The 21,173-nt window shown below is 44.3% G+C and overlaps 1 protein-coding gene across 29 annotated transcripts in view; it reads right to left on the bottom strand.

Annotated features, from left to right (window-relative positions):
• The window catches only part of PALLD (palladin, cytoskeletal associated protein), a 469,895-nt gene that overhangs the window by 283,459 nt on the left and 165,263 nt on the right, over positions 1 to 21,173 (bottom strand). For 5 of the 29 annotated variants that reach the window (XM_078366305.1, XM_078366307.1, XM_078366303.1 and 2 more), the window contains exon 1: positions 16,248 to 16,535. The exons of the other annotated variants lie outside the window; for them this stretch is intronic. The gene's annotated coding sequence lies outside the window, so the exon portion shown is untranslated. Of the gene's footprint in view, positions 1 to 16,247; positions 16,536 to 21,173 lie in introns of those variants that run through there. 29 annotated transcript variants of the gene reach the window in all.

Raw genomic sequence — 21,173 nt, forward strand, 5'->3', positions numbered from 1 at the left:
CTATTTTTTGCTATGCACATTGATAGGTAGGCAATGTTTTTATAATATTTATGCATAAGTATTGGTTGTACGTGTTATAAATACCTTAAATTTGCTGGTAGTTTTGAGGATTGAGATATCATATTTATACCATTATTTGGAAAAGCCATCAGTATTTTAAAACTAGATTGTTACCAGAAAAGTATAAATAAAGGTACATGTTATGAAGTGCTATATCCTTGAGTGATGATACTTAGACACCATCATTATCCTCCAAGACTTTATAATGTAAGACATCACGACTAAGATATTCTTTATTTTGTGGCAAAGAGAAATAGGATGTTTCTAAAATCATTGCTTGGAGCCATAGCAATTAATCTTATGCCACTGATATCAAGAGGAAACCAGAGGCCCCAAGCTGTGTGGAGGCTGTGGGCCAAATCTGGATTCATTCTTGGATGCCTCCTATACACCATTTCACAAGTGATACCTGGAGACCACTTTAAGTGTATTTCATTTTAGCATTAGGATTGGTTCTGGAGAGAGGAATGTTGCAGGGGTGGGTGGTAAACTTGTAAGTAGAATCTGATGGACTGCTCTCTCCAGAGTTACAGAGCTGCGTGCTCTTCACATACTTGTTAAGGCTTGGCGACGAAGCTCTGGGCTTGGCCCAGTCAGGGAGTCCTGCTATGGAAGCAGATTGCTGGTAGCCCTAAGTCATCTGTACTAGCACCAGTGGGAATGCACCATCAGTATTCTGCTTGGTAGGTTCTAACTCAGAATACCACCTCTCGGCTCTCAAAGGAGGGGCATTTGGGCACAAGATACAGGAGGGGCAGGCACAGCATCTGGCATAGGACCCGGGCCTTCACTTTTATGGGAAAGCTGAGCTGCCTGCAGCCAGGAAGACGCTGTGGATGGCCTGGGATCTGCTGAGGTGACGCTGCCTGCTGCTGTCCCTTGAACAGCAGCCAGGAGACCACTTTGTCACCTGGCGATGAAGTTGGCTTCTTGCCCCAGTTTCTTCTTAGAATAGCAAATAACATACAAAGTTCAGCATCCCTGTGAGGTCGTCTCCTGTTTTTTAATAATTCCTTGTATTTATTTAGTGCCTTTTTCCTCTCCCAAGAGCTAACGCTAAGAGTTTTCCATATGTTACTTCAATAATCCTCATTATAGCCCCGTGCCTGAGCTGGTGAGAGAACAGTGCTAATGAGGCCGAGGTCAGCACTCAGACTCCACGAGCCCCCTGTGACCAGCCCTGCTTGTGCTAGAAAATCTGTTCCATGGTCTCACTCTGCACAGCTCCTTTCATAAGCTTACAAGAGGTCACAGAGATAAATAAATAAATAAATAATTATACTGGCAGCTAACATTAAATGAGTGATCACTCTGGATCAGGGATTTTCTTTTCTTTTTTAAATTTTATTTATTTATTTCTTATTGTACTTCAACTTCTGTGGTACATGTCCAGAAAGTGCAGGTTTGTTACATAGGTACACATGTGCCATGGTGGTTTGCTGCATCCATCACTCTGTCATCTGCATTAGGTATTTCTCCGAATGCTATACCTCCCCTAACCCCTACCCCCTGCTATCCCTCCCCTAGCCCCCCACCCCCCCGACAGGCCCCAGTGTGTGATGTTCCCCTCCCTGTGTCCATGTGTTCTCATTGTTCAACACCCACTTATGAGTGACAGTATGCAGTGTTTGGTTTTCTGCTCCATGTCAGTTTGCTGAGAATGATGGTTTCCACCTTTATCCATGTCCCTGTAAAAGACATGAACTCATCCTTTTTTAAGGCTGCATAGTATTCCATGGTCTATATGTGCCACATTTTCTTTATCCAATCTATCACTGATGAGCATTTGGGTCGGTTCCAAGTCTTTGCTATTGTGCACAGTGCCACAAAAACATATGTGTGTGAAGGATATAAACAGAAACTTCTCAAAAGAAGACATTTATGCAGCCAACAAACATATGGCCACGTATTTTCTAAGTGATTATAGTATATAACCAATTCAGCGCTCTCAGAAATCCCATGAGAGAAGTACTACTGTTAGACCCATTTTAAAGAAAGAGGAAACTGAGGCCCTGGGAGGTTCAATAACGGGCTCAAAGTCACAGGGGAAATGGAGTAGGGATTTCAACTTCATCAGTCTACTTAAAGGGATTCAAAGTGTTTAACCAGTACTCGATATTGCCGCCCGCCCTATAAGTGACACCATGAATGGCATGACGCTCTTCACAAACACTCCATCTTATCTGTACTTTAAGCACTACTTACTAATATTGATGGGGAGGTAGGGAGTTGAGAGGAGGATAGAAGTGGCATTTAAAGGGCACTACTAGTAATGCACACCAGCTACTGTGCTGTACACACCATACGTGCCATCTCAATCTTTACAACAATATTTAGGGCTGAGTACCAGTGTCTCCATTTTACAGATTGGGATACTGAGGGTCAGAAAGGCTATGTAATTTGAACACTGATATTTAGTGCAAGATCCAGAATTAGAAGAGATAGCTTTCTCCCTATTCCCCCCCACCTTTTTTTTTTGAGACTGAGCCTCACACTGTCACCCAGGCAGGAGTGCACTGGCACGATCTCAGCTCACTGCAAACTCTGCCTCCCGTGTTCAAGCGATTCTCTGCCTCAGCCTCCCAAACAGCTGGGATTACAGGTGCCCACCACCACATCTGGCTTATTTTTTATTTTTAGTAGAGACAGGGTTTCACCATGTTGTCCAGGCTGGTCTCAAACTCCTGACCTCCAGTGATGTGCCTGCCATTGACCCCCAAAGTGCTGGGATTACAGGCATGAGCCACTGTACCCGGCCAATCTCTTCCTACTTCCGATGTATATGCTACTTTCATGAAACTTAAGATAACACTTCCACTTTAGTTAAAAAGAATACTATAGGCATGAAAAAGGAACACAGGTAGAGAGGAGATGAAGCATGAGCACGAATGATGGTGTCTAGGATAAGGACCACAGTTTCAAGCTTTCATTGCTGTGCCCTCTCTCCTACAACTATCACGTGGCTTTTTGGTCCTATTCACATACTCCTCTCAAACAGAAAGTTGGTCAACCCTCAGGGCCACAGGACAACACTAGGTGATGGGACAGAACAGGTGGTTACTTTCCAGTAAAACAGGAATGCTACAACCTACCTCATTTGTTTATTGAGTGGATTCAGTGATACAGTCTGTCTAAACCCTTAGGACAAGGTCAGTGCTCAATAAATGTTTGAAAGATATCAACATCAGCAAACTAATGCAGGAACAGAAAACCAAACACCACATATTCTCACCTCTAAGTGAGAGCTGAGGATGATGGCTTCCAGCTCCATTCATGTCCCTGCAAAGGACACGATCTTGTTCCTTTTTATGGCTGCATAGTATTCCATTATTTTTTAAACTTCAAACACAGTTTAGGTATCATCTCTTCTGGGCAGGATATTACTTACAAATCATTTATATTTAGGATATATTTAGATATAATATCTTTCTCAGTTGTCCCCCACTTTCTTCTCCCTGTCACTTCCATTAGAAAATGAATCAGTTCTTCATCCACACTACTTCTGATTTCAGGATCTCTATTACTGCAGTTTAAAGTTTAGGTTCATAAATCTGTTTCTCTTATAAACTCCTTGAGAGTAGTCAGTGGTCTTTCACCTCTGTAAAATAAGGTTCAATAAATGTTTTCCTATCACTGAAAAAAAAAAAAAGAAAAAGAAATCAACATCCAGCCAGGTGCAGTGGCTCATGCCTGTAATCCCAGCACGTTGGGAGGCTGAGGTGGGAGATCAGTTGAGGTCAGGAGTTTGAGACCAGGCTGACAAACACGGTGAAACCTCATCTATACCAAAAATACAAAAATTAAAAAAAAATAGAAAAATTAGCTGGGCGTGGTGGCACATGCCTGTAATCCCAGCTACTTGGGAGGTTGAGGCAGGAGAATTGCTTGAACCTGGGAGGCGGAGGTTGCAGTGAGCTGAGATTGCGCCACTGCACTCCAGCCTGGGTGACAGAGTGAGACTCTGTCTCAAAAAAAAAAAAAAAAAAAAAAAAAAAAGATAAAGATATCAACATCCAAAGAGTTCCTCTTGGTCATTTGAAGCAAATGGGACTAATTACCAAACCATTTATATCTTTGGAGGCACCAAGTGGTTTTGAAAGAAGAATGGACTCCAAGGAGCGCAGGTTCTTGAGTTAGGCACACCTGGGTTAGTACCCTGGCTCTGTCATTTCCTCCATGAACAAATTTTCGCAAACTACTTAGCCTCCCTGAGCTTCAGTTTCCAAACTAGGAATTGGGGATACTAACAAACCTTATGTCCTGGGATTATTAAAGGAGAAAATAAATGTTAAGAGACTTCTGATCAGGGCTCTGTAAAGGCCAACTACTATTCTTAAACTGCTGATCTTTATGAGAAGCTAAAATGTAGAACTATGCTTCTATTTCCCAGTTTTTGCAAGGTCACCTGCGATCATAAATGGGAGTTCACTGGAGCTGTCACTTGAATGCTTCAGACACGCTTAACTAGCCTGCTTTCCTAAAAGTGTTCATAAGCGGAGGGGAATTTTGCTTTTTCAGCAGATAAAGTTTCAAAGTACATTGGCAAGATGTGTTGGGTGCCTTGATTAATGGCTGGGTAGATACTCGCATTGGTAGTAATTACTAGCACATGTGTATTGGAAATCATACACGGCACAGAGCGCACTTAGTGTTACGATAAACAGCGAGATCTTAAACAGGGACATTTTGGTTAGCTGGCTATGATAACTGTGAACATTGCAAAGCCAGTTCTTAGACTTCAAGTTCCTTATAGCTGAAATAGCAAAACCCAAAGAAAGAAAAACTCCAAATTGCTTCCTGTGTATTATGCTCAAGTCAGACAATGCAATCCGGATATGAATTCCACCCGAAAGCAATACTTCTACTGTGGTTAGCAAACCAGACTCCTTTTCCCTTTTAGCTGAACTTGATCTAATTAAGGAGAGGGTGTAGAATTTTGCCATAATGCTCCCAGATTCTTTAACAAGTCATCCAACATTTGTGTCATTACATGACTCGCCAAGTTATAACCCAACAGGCAACTGTTTCTTTCAGCACAATGTAAGCTTTCCTATAGAGAGAACATTTCAAGGCTCTATTGCTGGTCTCTAACAAGGCTCCAAACACTTCTTTCCCTCCAGCTGCAAATGCTTTGCTGTCTTCTCAAAGAGCTTTCACATCTGCTGACAAGGCGAGGTATACACCTGACAATTACTCAAGAGACTTAGGTTTGGGAATTTCTCCTCAGATTGTCACAAGATAGCAGAGACCAAGGGAGAGGAAAAGCAGCTATTCATACTGTGTTGGTATTTGCTGCTAGCATATGCTATTGCATGCTGCCTCACTAGCACAAGCTGAATTTGTTGCTGAGAAAGTGCAGGAAGAGTCAAGCCTATTGAGTAGAAGATGCCTTCCTGGCACGGTGGCTCACACCTGTAATCCCAGCACTTTGGGAGACCGAGGTGGGTGGATCACCTGAGGTCAGGAGTTTAAGACCAGCCTGGTCAACATGGTGAAACCCTGTCTACGTAAAATACAAAAATTAGCTGGGTGTGGTGCCAGGCACCTATAATCACAGCTACTCGGGAGGCTGAGGCAGGAGGATCACTTGAACCCAGGAGGCAGAGGTTGCAGTGAGCAGAGATCGCACCATTGCACTCCAGCCTGGGTAACAAGAGTGAAACTCTGTCTCAAAAAAAAAAAAAAAAAAAAGATAATGATGCCTGCACTTGGAAAAAGGGAATTCAGAAGAGGCAGTGAGTGGAATGTATCTACCAAGACTGGGAGTTTGGTGTGTGTGTTCGTTCGTTTGTTCCTTCCATCCTTCCTTCTTTTCCTTCCTTCCTCCTTCCCTCCCTCCCTCCTTCCTTCTTTCTTTCCTTCAATGGAGTCTCGCTCTTATTGCCTAGGCTGGAGTGCAATGGCGCGATCTCAGCTCACCACAACCTCTGCCTCTTGGGTTCAAGCAATTTTCCTGCCTCAGTCTCCCGAGTGGCTGGGATTACAGGCATGTGCCACCACACCCAGCTAATTTTTGTATTTTTTAGTAGAGAGGGGGTTTCTCCATGTTGGTCAGGCTGGTCTCAAACGCCCAAGTTTGAGAGGTGATCTGCCCACCTTGGCCTCCCGAAGTGCTGGGGTGACAGGTGTGAGCCACTGCGCCTGGCCTCCTATGTCAATTTTCAACCATTTTGTTAGTCTGCTTTGAATCTAGAAACTTTTATCATTAAGGGTACACTTCTTCGTTGATAAAACACACATAAGAGAATCCAGCCAGGGACCACTTGAAGATTTTGTGATCCTATAAGACCCAAGGGATGTGTAGGTAGCAGGGCTGTGTTTGTAATCCCAGGAACAGACAATTCCTAAGTGCCCTGAGAGTAGAGAGCAGGCAGCAGGTGCAACTGTCCTGACTATGCCCCTTATGGGTGGAAGGAGAAGAAGACACAACTCACGGAAAGGAATCAGTGCTGTGCCTGTGTACTGTGGGTGCCCGATCAACACTCACTGCGCGCTGCCCATACCCTAGTTATCTATCAGCCTCCTGGAGTATTTGGTTTTCCAGAAACAATAGATTGTGAACTTAGCTGAGGGGCAGAACTGCAAGAACCACTATGCCTCTCTAGGGAAACTGGCTGTGAAGCTTTCCCTCAGAGCTCTTTGTAAATGCTGCCCAGCAGGGTGTACAGGATGAGAAAGTTGCCCAGATAAAGTTTTCAGATTCTCTCTCATTCAGGTTTCAGATCCATTGTGCAGCCTTGTCTGAAATGGCCTTAGGGAGATTGGCTATCTGATCTGGAGCTGTGGAAGCTGACAAAATCAGGGGCGAGAGCATATCTGAGACCCAAGTGGGAAGTCAAAGCAGAGTTCTCAAAAGAGGGGAATGGAACGGGTCAGCAAAACTGAAGAGGACAAAAACAGGACGGAACCAGGGTTAGCAGTAGGCTCTGAGCACCACAGCCTCAGGGCTAGGGTCATCAGGGAGCCCTCTGAGCTCCAGTCTGGATCAGGAGATTTCTGTGGCTGGTTTTTATGTGCCAGCTTTATCCTGGGGCAAAGGTAGTCTGTAGCTTTTAAAGGGCCTGGCCTAGACAGAATAGTCTAGAAGAGAGTTTCTTCAAGGTTGGCCTGCAGAGACTTACTCAAAACCCTTTTCGGTGCTTACTAAAATGCAGATCCCAGGGCTTCACTCAGACTTAGAAAATCAGTATGTGCTAGAGCCAGGAATCTGTGTTTTTCAAAAGCACCTTACCCAACGCACACATGGGACTTTTAGGAATTCTAAGATTTTAAAACCTGCTGAGATACAGGAAAGTTCAAGGAACTTAAAAGACAGGAAACGTGAGTTATAATCCTGGCTTTGTGACCTTAACCTCACTGAGCCTGAATTTCTTTATCTGTAAACTCGGGTAGCGTATTTCATTTTAAGTGTAGCTTATGCCCATGAACATAAGTTGTTTGTAAATGCAAATATTCATAATTATCACATTTCTGAGCCAAAGGAAAATCTTGGAGACTCCCACCATTTTACCCACGTTAGGTCTGAGTGTGGTCAGTTACCTCTGAATCTACACATGTAATGACCCTTAGCTACACATTTCTTGGAAGGCTCTCTGGTGATCTTTTATTTTATCCAGAATGTACAGCCCTGTGTGAGTGCCTTGTGTACACTGGGAGACGGACTACTGGCTTTATCAAATCCTGGAGACATGAGGGAGAAGAGCTTTGAGGGGCCAGAAGTCTCAGGGGTGAATTCCAGGGACTTTTAATGTGCTAAGCTACTTGGGACAGTAGCTGGGGTTAAGAATTAAGAGGTGGAAGAATAGGATTAGAGTCCCAAATGAGTTGATGAATTGGAGTAGTAGTCAGGAACAAAGGGAAAAAGCTCAATCGGAAAAGTTCTGGATGCTACATGGGGGAAACGATCATTATCACAAACACAAGCTAAGCAATGTCCAGCCAAATGAGGATAATAGGCTGAAAAGGAGCCAATGAGGCCCAGCTATCATTTGAAACATGAGCGTGAAATTTGGCAGCACCAACTGAAGCAGAGTTTGAAGGAACTGTGAGGTCATCGTCACTTTCTCACACCTTTATGAGACGTCTTTGTCTACTGCTGGACTTCACAGTTTGAGAGACATGGAGTACTTGGACACAGCTCAACAGATAGAAATAAAGATGATGAAACTGTTGGAGAATAAGAACTGTGAAGAAAAGCAAAAAGCTCTGGTGTTATTTAACCTAAAGACAGGCAAGCTAAGGGGAGACATAACTCCTGGCCATGAATTAAAGTTGAGTGGGCAATAGTTCTTTGTAGTCTACTGAGGAGTGAACAGACTTAAGTTCAGTAGAAAGAAAGTATATAAAGTAAAATAAAACAGTTCTTATGATGCATGGTCAGAGTCCACACAGGCTGTTGTGGCAAGGGCAAAACTCCTTTCCAAGCTTTGACCAAGGGGCCACACCAGACTGGAGGAAGCAGATATAACATGCCCAGTTAAAACTATTCTGACAACAAAACTGATGCATTTGGAATCAGCTCCAGCTCTGGCCTATAGCTATAATTTTGGGCAGTAAATTAATTTGTCTGGGCCTCAGTTTCCTCATCTATAAAGGCAACTGACCAATGACTTCCATGGTTTTCGAAGTTTTGAAAATTCACATTCTGTGATATTTGAGTAATACAGAGGCTGTACTGAACACACTAAACATTTCTTTCCAGTGAAAGGAAAAATAGTAAACATGTTGGGGAATTTGGCCTTTGATCTAGGCTTGATGGGCTGATGTCGTGGGCTGGGAAAACTGGGGAGAGGCCCAAGATCCTTACGGGGAAGTATCTGCTTCTGAGAGAAAGGTGGGGAAGAGAATGCAGGATGTTCAGAAAAGGAATTGTGGAGTGGGAGAGGAACATGAGAGGGGCCCACAAGCCATCCAGGAATAAGGACAGGAAAAGGAGAGGAGGCATGGAGTGTGAATATGGGTAAGCTGATTGCTGTGGTCTGGATGTTTATGCCCCACCCCCCAAATTCATATGGTTTTTAGGAAGTGGGGCCTTCTGGGGGTGATCAGGTTATGAAGGTAGAGCCTCATGACTGGGATTAGTGCCCCTATGAAATAGGCCCACAGGAGCTTGTTCGTTCTTCAGATATGCGCGATCACGGCAAGAAGGCACCATCTCTGAACCAGAAAGTGGGCCCTCCTCACCAGACATCGAATCTACTGGTACCTTCTTCGTGGACTTTTCAGCCTTCAGAACTCTGAGCAATAAACTTCTGCTGTTTATAACCTATCCAGTTTACGGCACTTTGTTACAGCTGCCCGTATGGACTAAACCACAGATTAAGACAAAGCATTAGCTAAGGGACCAAGCCAAGGACCTGATCTAGACTCAAAAGAGCTGAGGAGACCCCCTCAAAGGCCTGCCGGGAGATCAGCTGCAACCTGAAACCAAGAGGACTGGGGCAGGACCTAGGTAGGACGATGCCCCAGTTCCTCAGAGCCCTGAAAGTCTGAAAGCAGCTTTGCTGTGAGACAGATGTGGTTTCCATTTTGCCTCTGTTACTTAGTAGCCATGTGATCTTGGGCAAGATGCTTATCTTCATTAGAACATAGTTTCCAGATAATAAAGTAGGGGTAATATATCCACTTCATAATATTTTTGTGGGGATTAAAGGTGATTATGCGCCTGACACATAGTAAGCATGGATAAACTGCTGTGATTCTGATTTTGGCTTGGGAATGGAATTAAGGCAAAATGAAAAGAAACATCTGTGACCTTGTGGTTTCTAGAAAAGCCTGAAACTGGACTCCTATTAATAATGATGCAAACTGTTACATAGCATGCTCATCTATGTTCCCCCATCTGATCCTCAGAAATTTTTTTTTCTTTCTTGAGACAGAGTCTCATTCTGTCAACCCGGCTGGAGTGCAGTGGTGCAATCTTGGCTCAATGTAACCTCTGCCTCCTGGATTCAAGAGATTATTCTGTCTCAGCCTCCCAAGTAGCTGGGATTACAGGTACCCACCACCACACCTGGTTAATGTTTGTATTTTTAGTACCAATGGGGTTTTACCATGTTGGCCAGGCAGGTCTTAAACTCCTGACCTCAAGTGATCCACCTGCCTCAACCTCCCAAAGTGTTGGGATTACAGGCATGAGCCGCTGCAACTGGCTAATCCTCAGAAATATTTAACTTTGAAGTGGCTATTGTTAGCCCATTTCACAGATGAGAAATTGAGACCCAGAGTAGGAAATGCCTTGTCCTAGCTCAGTTAGTAAGTTGTAGAGTTGTGATGATTTCTTGTCTTCTGATCTCAGTCACGGCTTTTTTTTTTTTTTTTAAATCTATTTCATGGAAGTGACATCGGAAGAAGATGGGAGACAGATTAGTTTTTAAAATTATAACTGGGTTAGCTGATCAATGTGAGACTGAACTTGGAAGTTGATGTGCTTGCTGATAGATGTCTACTGATAGTCCCTTATCCCAGAAAGGTTTACTAGATGCTAACTGGTACTCCAGCTTGCTGAGAACTGTGCTGAGAGAGAAGGGAAAACTGGACTGGGGCTCCCAGGCACTGTCTTCAGGGTGCCTTTCTTTCCCATTCTGCCGCCAACTCCTCCAATCCAAGCAAAGTAAGAACTAGGTTAGCACAGCTTTCTGCTTGTCACACCTGCTGAATGAACAGGATTCTACGGTTTCTATCTTTAAATAGAAACATTACCACTGATTTGTAGTCATCATGCTGTCCAGGAGTCCTTAATAAATGTTAAGATCATTACTGAGTCACTTAGCTCCTTTCTTCCTCTTCACGGAGTTACCAGTCTTCTGATCTCTCTTACAGAATTCCTTTCTAACCAGCAAAGCATGCTTGTGACTCTCCTCTCCTGCTTCCGATATTGATCTCAGGGGCTGAACATTCACATCCAGTAAGGCAAGACTCTGCTTCTGAGCCCAGTATGGTTCACCCTGCCGAGCTCTGGACCTGTGGCTCCTCGTCTCTTCCTCCCTCCCAAATGCACTTGGACTCTCTCTCTGGGGCCCTTTTCTGCTCTCAGACTCTAAGAAAAGGGCTGATATTTTCACAATAGTTTAGATAGAGTCCTTCTGGAAGCAAGGAATATGACTAAGTGATTTTTTAAAGTCCCTTCCAGCCAGTGATTCATCAGACACAGAATTTTAAGCTGGAATGGTCTATAATTTTCTGGGCCAAATGTCTCATTTTTGCAAATGAGGAGAGTAAGTTCTATAGAGGTTGAGACTAGTGGGGGCTGCTTGCTACAGTGGACAGATCATGGGATTTGAAGTTAGAAGTTCTGGGGTATTTTGTTGTTTTCTGAGACAGAGTCTCATTCTGCCACTCAGGCTGGAGTGTGCAGTGGCACAATACTAATTCACTGCAGCCTCAAACTTCTGGGCTGAAGAGATCTTCTCACTTCAGCCTCCTGGGTAGCTAGGACTACAGGTACACACCAAAACACTGGGCTAATTTTATTTTTTGTAGGGATGGGGGTCTCACTATGTTGCCCAGGCTGGTGTCAAACTCCTGGTCTCAAGCGATCCTCCTGCCTTGGCCTCTCAAAGTGTTGGGATTACAGACTCATGCCTATGAGCCACCATGTCTGGCAGAAGTTCTGAGTTTGAGGCCAAACTCTATCACTCACATGCTTTGTGACCTTGAGCAAGTCATTAACCTCTAGAGCGGCCAGGCCCGGTGGCTCAAGCCTGTAATCCCAGCACTTTGGGAGGCCGAGGTGGGTGGATCACGAGGTCAACAGATCGAGACCATCCTGGTCAACATGGTGAAACCCTGTCTCTACTAAAAATACAAAAAATTAGCTGGGCATGGTGGCATGTGCCTGTAATCCCAGCTACTCGGGAGGCTGAGGCAGGAGAATTGCCTGAACCCAGGAGGCGGAGGTTGCGGTGAGCCGAGATCGCGCCATTGCACTCCAGCCTGGGTAACAAGAGCAAAACTCCGTCTCAAAAAAAAAAAAAAAACTTCTAGAGCTCCAATTTCCATACTTGTAGAATGGAAATAACACTACCTGCCCTACCTGCTTCCAAGTGTGGTTCTGAGGATCACATGTCATATTTAGGAAGGAAATGATAAAATGTAATGCTTTATCAATGTTACATTATTAAATAGCTGGTTCAAGGTCACGTAGTGGCAAAACCAGGATCCTCAATTCCAGTGTAGTTTGATTTTCAGCATACAATGTTGCCTTCTTGACATTTTTCCAATTCTGTAAGATTTTCTCATCAGGCACCACACTAATTTGGTCTCCACATGTTTTCCTTTAAATACCCAGACACACACAGACTCAAACTTCGGGAATCCAGACTGGCTCAGATGGGTCACAGACCAGCAACTACGAAGGGTTGGTGGAGAGATCTCAGCAGCCTTCCATTACATCACAGTCATGGCCCTCAGACCCTGGGCTGATGGCTGCCAAGGGACTGGGCATGCTCACAAGCTTGCTTGCCATGGCACTGCTCTAGCTAGTTTCATAACACCAAATTGCAAGTTGAAGCTGGCTATTCGATAGCTTATAACGGCCTATTAGACTATGGCATATGCCTCGAGGACTGAAATAGGATGAGCCTGAGCCACAGAGTGAAGTGATAATAGATACTTTAAGTTCATGCTGGACAGAGATTTGGGAACCTGTTCCATGGTAATAGGTGGTTTACGGTGCCAATTTGTGGTAGCCCCATAGGAGAGGCAGGAGATGACTGCTTAGTCTCACAAATGAAGTGCTGCACCCAAGGGTTATGTGTTCCCATGGACCACTAATGAGAAGGAGCCCCTGGCCTCTGAGCCCTCTCATCACCATTCTGGCATTGGAAAAGATCGACCATGCTTTATTTGGCCCCATTATTGATCATAGGGTATACTGAACCCTAGGAGATTGAGCAAAACCATCTCTCCCAGTCAACGAGACATGCACGCACCGCCAGTGCTGATAAGTTGTGGTCCTTGGGTACCATGTGACAGGCCGGCCCTTTTCTCTTTCATAACTAATGGCTTCCCAAGCTTGACATGAGAAAGAAACCTTCTTTCAGTTATTGGAGAGAGTTGGGTCTCTTCTCTGGTAATGGTTTTTGGCCCTTGAAGAGCACAACAAATAAATCCTACGTTTTCCTGTTTTCTTTAAACATAAAAAGTTTTTCAAACTTTCAGAAATAATGGGGAGGTCAAGCGTATAATAAATAGGGAGTACGGCTCTTTGCTCAGAGCAATAAAAAGGAAAAAAAGGGAAAAAAACACTGTGAGCTAGTTCAGCCAACAATTTCCATGTTTAAAAAAAGTTCAAGTTGGAGCCATGTGGTCTCAATAAAGTAGTAAAATACATTTTCTTTACCCTACACTTCATATGCCCATAACCTTCCTTTTAAATCATCTCTAACCAGCCCCGAATCGCTCTGACCGCAAATCATTTGGTGGCTTTGGTCTCCAGGCAATGGAATGTGCTGGGGTAGAGGGGGGTCGCTACCAAGTGCACTCTGAGGGAGCCTCCACTCCCTTGCTCAGGCACACAGACCCCAGCAAAGCCTTGAAAAGGTTCCCGCTGAGATAGCACATGACATCATAGCCCAATCATTCAGGAAAAAAACTGCAAGGGCTGCGGAATAGCACAACATGCCACAAACCACAGTGGGCAGATAAAGTCGAAGAACAGCCTTTCTTACGAAAACATTCGCAAATACCACAGGCAGCTGGCAGAGACACGTTTAATTACATTTACAGAAAAACCACTGCATCCATTAGCCCCACCATCTTTGGGGCTGACCAACAAATGGGAAGGTCACTGAAGCCCGTCTTGGAAATGGAAAAGCCAGGAGAGCTCGAAGTTTATGTCATTACATTTTATAATGTGTGTTACGATTAGATATGACCCAATTGTAAAATCATTTGATAGGCTTTGAAAGGATGTCCAAGTGAACCAGACCCCAGTAATAACCTATCTTTAAATTTATAGCTGAAGATTAAGTGCAGCCCAAGGTGTGAGAAATCAATTATTCAACTCATGACTAATTTAAGAGACACCAAGCTTGTTCTGGGCATCAACGAAGCTCATGCAACTGCCATCTGCCATCACATCAGAGGACCCAGTCTTGTCTTTTGCAAGTGTCATTGGAGGTTTTGTTTATTTTATTTTTTTAAGAAACTGTTTAAAGACCTAAGTATACAGACTTTGAAGGGATGGTAAATATATTGGATGTGCCTTTAGGCACCTCAGAGACACAAAGTGCAACATGCGTTGGCAAGGTATGATTAAAGCTTGATGGAAAAAATTGTCCAAATAAAAAATGATATTTTAGAGAGTAAACATCATCTTACAATAATTGCTTAAGTAGGAGTTTTAAAGGAGGCTCTGCAGAACCTTCCATGAGACAAGGAGGATGTGCCTAAAAAGTCTCCTGTAGTTTCTAATTTTAGCCCTAGAGAGTGATCATTGCTATTTCTAGTCTGTGATTTCATTTAGTGAAGGGAGATTTTCAATAGCAAAAAGAAAAGAAAAAAGACGGGGCAAAACCATACAACAAATAACAAATGAAAACACTGTAGTGATGAAAGTAGGTCTCTATCCTAAAGGAACAATGAAAAATTACATAGTAGCTATAGACACTCACTTCTACTAGTTATGGTCTTTTCAGAAATATGTTATCTTATAGCCTCCTAAGGTAGCTGGCAACAATCTTTTCCATCAGACACCCAAGGATAACTTTCCATTTCAGTTGTGGGGGTGGAGCGCTCAAATGCATGCTCATAATATCTTCATGCAGCCTCTATAACAACCGTGGGGGGGAATGTAAGAGTCTCGAGTTACTGAAAATAACCTGTTTGCCATTATATGGGCAATTATAAGCTGGAACTTGCTTTTTTGAAATTGCTGGGTTCAGCAGAGATTTCCCATGGATTTATCAGCAGCAGAAATAAACAAGCATTCCACTGGGCTCCACTTGGAAGTGTGAGAAGGGCTGATAGAAAGTCTTTTTCATCATGTGGACAGGAATTCAAGCTAACCTATGAGGTTGTTAAATCACATTCCAATATCCTGATGACTTTCTTCACCATCAGAAAGCTGAAAACATGCTGGTCCTCAAAGGACGGCCGGTTTTCAGGTGGTCTTGCCCACTGCCCCTCTCCTCACATGCCATCACCTCTTTCCTTGTCAGCAGCCTCCCTGCCAGTGAAATGAGAGGTGACCACAGCATCCCGGGGGTGTTCAGGTGCCAGGGTCTCTACACTTGCAGTGCAAATAGATTAGGGGAGACTCTCTCTTTAAAAGTCATGCTGGTTACTTCTGTATTAAATAATCCCAGGAACTCACCCAAATTGAATATTTATGGAAATGTCAGCAATGCTTTCCATAAAAACAATGGAGATGCCAGCTTTTCAGTTTAGTCTTTCCATGGCAGAGGAGTCCTCGGGAACGCATTCTTCCCTATTGTATTCTGCCTGCCACTTGTCCCCTGAGATCCGCAGCCAGCTGAATGCGAACAACAGGGACCCCGTGCAGATGTCTTCGAGGAGAGGAGGAGAACCGGGAAAGTCGCGTTGGGTTTTGTCAGACAAAGAGCTGCTATCAAGTGAAACCCAGGAAAACAAACAAACAAGCAAACAAACAACCTTCAGGCCACTGAAGAGCAACAGGTGTGAAAACGCCCAGATTTCTCATGGGAAAAATCACCCAAACCTTCTGTGAAACAAAGTGTTTCCAGCGCGACCTCATTCAGCCACTGAGCCGCTGTCCGGCTGTCAGAAACTGCTTTGTGAAAGTTCCCTTCGATTTCCAGCGAGGATGAAGCCCCTTACCAAGTAATTAGAAAGAATATACAAACGTACTGGGCTCACACCGCTGCGGGCAAGTTAAGCTCACCAAAGAGAAGCGTCTCTAAAACTACCATTTTTTTAAATGAAAAAGTTAAAAGGGGTAAGGGGGGTGGGAGACAGGATCCAACCTCACGCCTTTCTCCCCTCCCCCACCCCAACTCTAACAACAGAAACGTCCCGCCCCCGCCAACCCCCAAAGAGAAGCCCGAAGAAGGGACGAGGGAAGCCGAGGTGGAGCGCGACATTCCGAGTCCACTGCAGCTAAACGCCCCCAACAGTCCCGTTTGCGCGCGGACCCGCCTGCCTCTACCAATAAACGCTTCATTCCTGCAGCTCTGCGTGGATCCTGACTGAACGCTGCCACTTACCAGCCGGGCCCAGCACACCTTCCGCCCCCGCGCCTGCGACGCTCCTCCCGGGGTCCGCCGGCTCTCGCCTATTCCCAGGCTGCAGCGGCTGGCTCCCGACGCGAGCTCGTGTGCAGAACGCCACGGAGAGAGCCTGCGGGCAGTGGCGCTCGCGGAACGCTGGACCCTGGCGGGCTGCGCGGGAACGTCCTGTCCCACCGGCTCCGGGAGGCCTCCTGGCGGCGCGGCGGCCGCGACTCACACCGGGTGCGAGGTCCCCGTGTGCAGCGCGCGAGTGCGCCGCGTCTCGCCGAGGGGCGCGTGTGCGCCGCGGGTGCCGGGGCCGGGGAGGGGAGAGGGTGTGTCCTGGGGAGGAACGCCGCTAACGCCCGGAAATCGCTCCCCTCGCCGCGTGCAGGCCCCTCGCGCTCTGAGGGCGGCTCCGCGTGGCCAGGGCCGGGGGGTTGCAGGAAGGTGCCGGGCCGGGGCCACCGCGGTTTCTCAAGCCACTCCCCGCCCAGCCGGGGCGGGAGGCCGTCCCTAAAGACCTCTGCTCTTGGAGGAAACGCGGCAGCCCTCAAAGGGGACCTCCCAGGGGCAGCTGGTGGTGAATTCGTATTAGTGATCAAAGGAGTCCGCGTCCAGCTTGGGGTTCCTTCTGGACCCTTCCACGCAAGGCATCTTTCAGTTGTACTCTCCATCTGTGGTACCTCTTGGGAGTTAAATCGCTCCTCTGATGCCGCCTGACTGCAAAGCCGTCATTAATTACCCCATTACCAAGGGAGCCCCTAGGAAAAGGAATGCTAAGAATAAATCTGGTCTTTGTTCTTTTCTATGTTGAACAAGTCTGCCATTAATCAAGTCTTTCCTCCAATGTCTAGGGATCAGACCCAAGGTTGGGACTCATGGAGTGATGGCCATGTGCGCGTCTGGCTGTCCTGCAGGCTTTCTCTGCGGCATTACGTCATAGTGACTCAGTTACACACAGACGGACATTAGGGAGAAACAATGGGAGAGGCAAAAGCTACCATTTAGCAAAGACCCATCTATCTGGCAACTCTAAACCCACTGGTAGACAGTGCTTAATTTTTTACACAGTTTTAATGATTATTTCACTACTTACATCTTCCAGAACTGCTTGTCATTGGCCAGTCTGAGAAGCAGACCACAAACTGTTTGAAAATTTCAGGAAGAAACTCACGAGGGACCCATGAAGCTACTAATTTTAACGCAGCATATGAAATATCAAACACGTGACAGATTTTTGAAGTCGATTAGTAACCATATCAAAAAGTGTGTTCTGGTAATATAATCATCTTGAGCAGTCCATCACAGACAGAGTGCACACAATACTTTTCGAAGTGAAAATGAAATGTTAAAAGTGGTCAGTGTATATATCTTTAGTTCCTATTTATTATCCTGAGGAAGTGATGAGTCATGAAACACTGAATTTTTTCTTCCTTATCCAATTTTCCCCTCTTCGGGAATCAATGTAAAGTTAATAAGGACAAAGGTTGCTTTTCAGACTGAAAATATTCTGGGGTTTGGCGGGTTCAGTCCCTTTTTGTATGTCACGAAGTCCTTTTATTTATTTTTTTCCTCTACACTTCAGTTGTAGAGTTTTATTATGGTCATTGAATAATAAGAGCCGAATACTCCTGTTCATCTGAAAGATGTCACAGTGGACTAGGGTGGTCCTGTTGGGTGGGTCTTGCTAAGGCACATTTCAGGTCCTCGCCACCTTTCTCATCTCCAGCAAGTGTTATTAGATCTTTCCTCTGTGAGTTAGGAAGGACATTTTATTAATTAAAATGCCCAGGTGAAAGCAGAAGGAAAAATTTGGAGGGCTTCAGGGTCAGGTCACCATGAGCACAGAAATCTGAGACAGCCCCTCCAACTACTTTCGCTAAATCTATAAATGTTTTAAAAGTCTGAAATTTAGTCCAAACACCCAACATGTACAAATGTCTTAGAGAGGACACCCAGTTTAGTGGTCCTGCCTGCTTGTGGGGATGAGACTGAAGGGTAGATAAGTTTCTGCTGTTCTTCCACACAAGGAGGCCACCTTTTGGGTGGCAGCTATTAGTGGTGTCAAATGTTACTGAAAACTCTGCCTTTTGTTTCTGTGATGTGCCTGCCCATTTGCTTGTGCTCCAAATGAGAACTATCCCAACATTGCGCATTTTATGGCGTTTTGGGGTCAGGAGAGGTGGTGGTGACCGCGATTTTTGATGGGAGGGTGGGGGAACTTGTTGAAAATACAGGTTCCTCTGAGCCCTACTCAGAACTACTGAATCACAATCTTTGGGAGCTGACATCAGCTTTTTTTTTCTTTTGATAATTTAATGTTTTGAATAAGTGAGACATTTACATAATTTATATAAAAGTGTATGCACCACAGTCTCCTTTCTATCACTCTTCCCCATATGCCCAGTCCGTACATTTCCCTCCAGGTAACCACTGACAATATTTTTCTCTGTAGACTTCCAGGTTTCTTTAGTCCTAAATACATTCTTACTCTTTTTCTTTATTTCTTAAAAATACTATAGGTAGGGCCTGGTGTGCTGGCTTATGCCTGTAATCCCAGTACTTTGGGAGGCTGAGGTGGCAGATCACCTGAGGTCAGGAATTCGAGATCAGCCTGGCCAATATGGAGAAACTAAAAATACAAAAATTAATCAGGCATGGTGGTGGGCGTCTGCAAACCCACCTAATCAGGAGGCTGAGGCAGAAGAATTGCTTGAACCCAAGAGGCGGAGGTTGCAGTGAGCCGAGATGGCGCCATTTGCTCTCCAGCCTGGGCAACAAGAGTGAAACTCCCATCTCAAAAATAAATAAATAAACAAATAAATAAATACTATAGGCAGAACAATAACTGGGCTTCATCTTACTTCTTCACTTAAATATATAGACTCTGTGATCCTCTGTTCCATTATTCATTTGTTTGGAAACAAACACCTGTTGAAGACCTACTTCATACTGCGGACTACTGTGTATGTTGGTGACACAGTAGGGACAAACTGACAACAGTTTCTGCCCCATGGCATTTATATCTTGAGCAGGGGGCACATTAGGTAGAAAATAAACATGCTAAACAAGTGAATTCTATGTTAAGTTAGGACATAATAAGAGCAGTTGAAAACAGAGTAAGATAATGGGGGTTGGGGATGTCAGTGGGAAATTTTAATTTAAAATAGAGTGGCCAGGGTTAGCTTTCTTGAGAAAGTGACATGAGAACAAAGACTTGATTATGGTAAGGGAGTGAGTGAGCTTTGGGATGATTTGGAGAGTACAGTGATCCAGGCAGGAAAATATAGTGCAAAGGGACCATGCCTAGCACGTTTGAAGAACAGCAAAGGGGACAATGTGGTTGAAACAGAGAAAGTGAGGTGTAGAATGTCATATGAAGTCAGACAGACAGGGCAGCCAGATGGTGTAGGACCTTGGAAACCAGTGTAAGTATTTTAGGACTTACTCTCAGAGCAGTGGACAGCCATTGGAGCGTCTTGAGAAGAGGACAGACGTGATGAGACATACATGGATATCAGTGCAGAGTAAACATGCTTATGTTTAATGTGGCACAGGATTCCCCTGGATAAAGGTACCACAATTTATTCCATCAGAATCCCACTGATAGACGTTTGACTGGTTTCCAATCTTTTCCTATTAAACAATGTTACAAACGTCCACACATGACATTTTACACTTGTGCAAGTATATCTAGAGTATTAATTCCCGCAAGTGGGATTACTGGATTTCACATTTCGAATTTTGATAAATACAGCCAGGTTGCCTTTCAAAAGGCTCAAGCAATTTACACTTCCACTAGCAATGTTAAACAGTGCCTGTTTCCCCACAGCCTCGCCAGCAAGATGTGCAATCAAACTTCTGGGTGTATGCCAATCTGATAGGTGAAAAGTCATGTCTCAAGATAGTTTTGACTTGCATTTCTCTGATTTTGAGTGAGGTTGAGCACGTTTTTTTATACATTTAAGAGCCAATTCTATTTCCTTTGTTGTGGCCTTATTGTTTATATACTATTCCCATATTTTATTGAATTCCTGGTCTTGTTCTTTATGGAGTTCTTGAAACTCCACGTATGTTAAGGAGATTATCCCTTTGAGTTATGTTTCAGGTTTTCTCATTTTGCCATTTGTCTTTTGACTTGGCTTATGATATCTCATCACATTCAAAAAAGTTTCTAATTTTTACATAACTGAATTTATCAATTTTTAAATGAGACATAGGCCTATTGTATCCTATATACTATTTATTTTTATTTTGATATTTGAAAAATTATTCAATTTTGATATTTAAATATTTGGTCCAAATATATATATAGATATATGAAGACAGAGTCTTGTTCTGTCACCCAGGCTGGAGTGCGATTGTGCGATCTTCACTGCAACCATTGCCTCTCATGTTCAAGTGATGCTCCAGTCTCAGCCTCCTGAGTAGCCAGGACTACAAGTGCACACCACCATGCCCAGCTAATTTTTGTATTTTTAGCAGAGATGGGGGTTTGCCATATTGGCCAGGCTGGTCTGAAGCTCCTGACCTCAGGTGATCCACCCACCTCAGCCTCCCAAAGTGCTGCAATTACAGGCATGAGCCACTGTGCCTGGCCAGTAGGTGTATATTTTATCCTGGTTTGGTGTATCAGGTATTAAGGTATGGCTCTTGCTTCATTGTTAATGATCCAGTTGGCCCACTACCACTTTCAAAAAGAATAATTTTTGAAATGTTAATTGTGTTTAGAAAACACATAAAATGTACCATCTCAATCATTTTTAAGTGTACAGTTCTGTAGTGTTAAATATGCTTATGCTGTTGTGCAAAAGATCTCCAGAACTTTTTATCTTGCAAAATTGAAATGCTGTACCCATTGAACAACTCTTGATTTCTCCCTCCCCCAAGCCCCTGGCAACCACTGTTCTCTATGTTTAT

The sequence above is a fragment of the Callithrix jacchus genome, chromosome 3 (genome assembly GCF_049354715.1).
Source record: "Callithrix jacchus isolate 240 chromosome 3, calJac240_pri, whole genome shotgun sequence".
Taxonomy (NCBI): domain Eukaryota; kingdom Metazoa; phylum Chordata; class Mammalia; order Primates; family Cebidae; genus Callithrix; species Callithrix jacchus.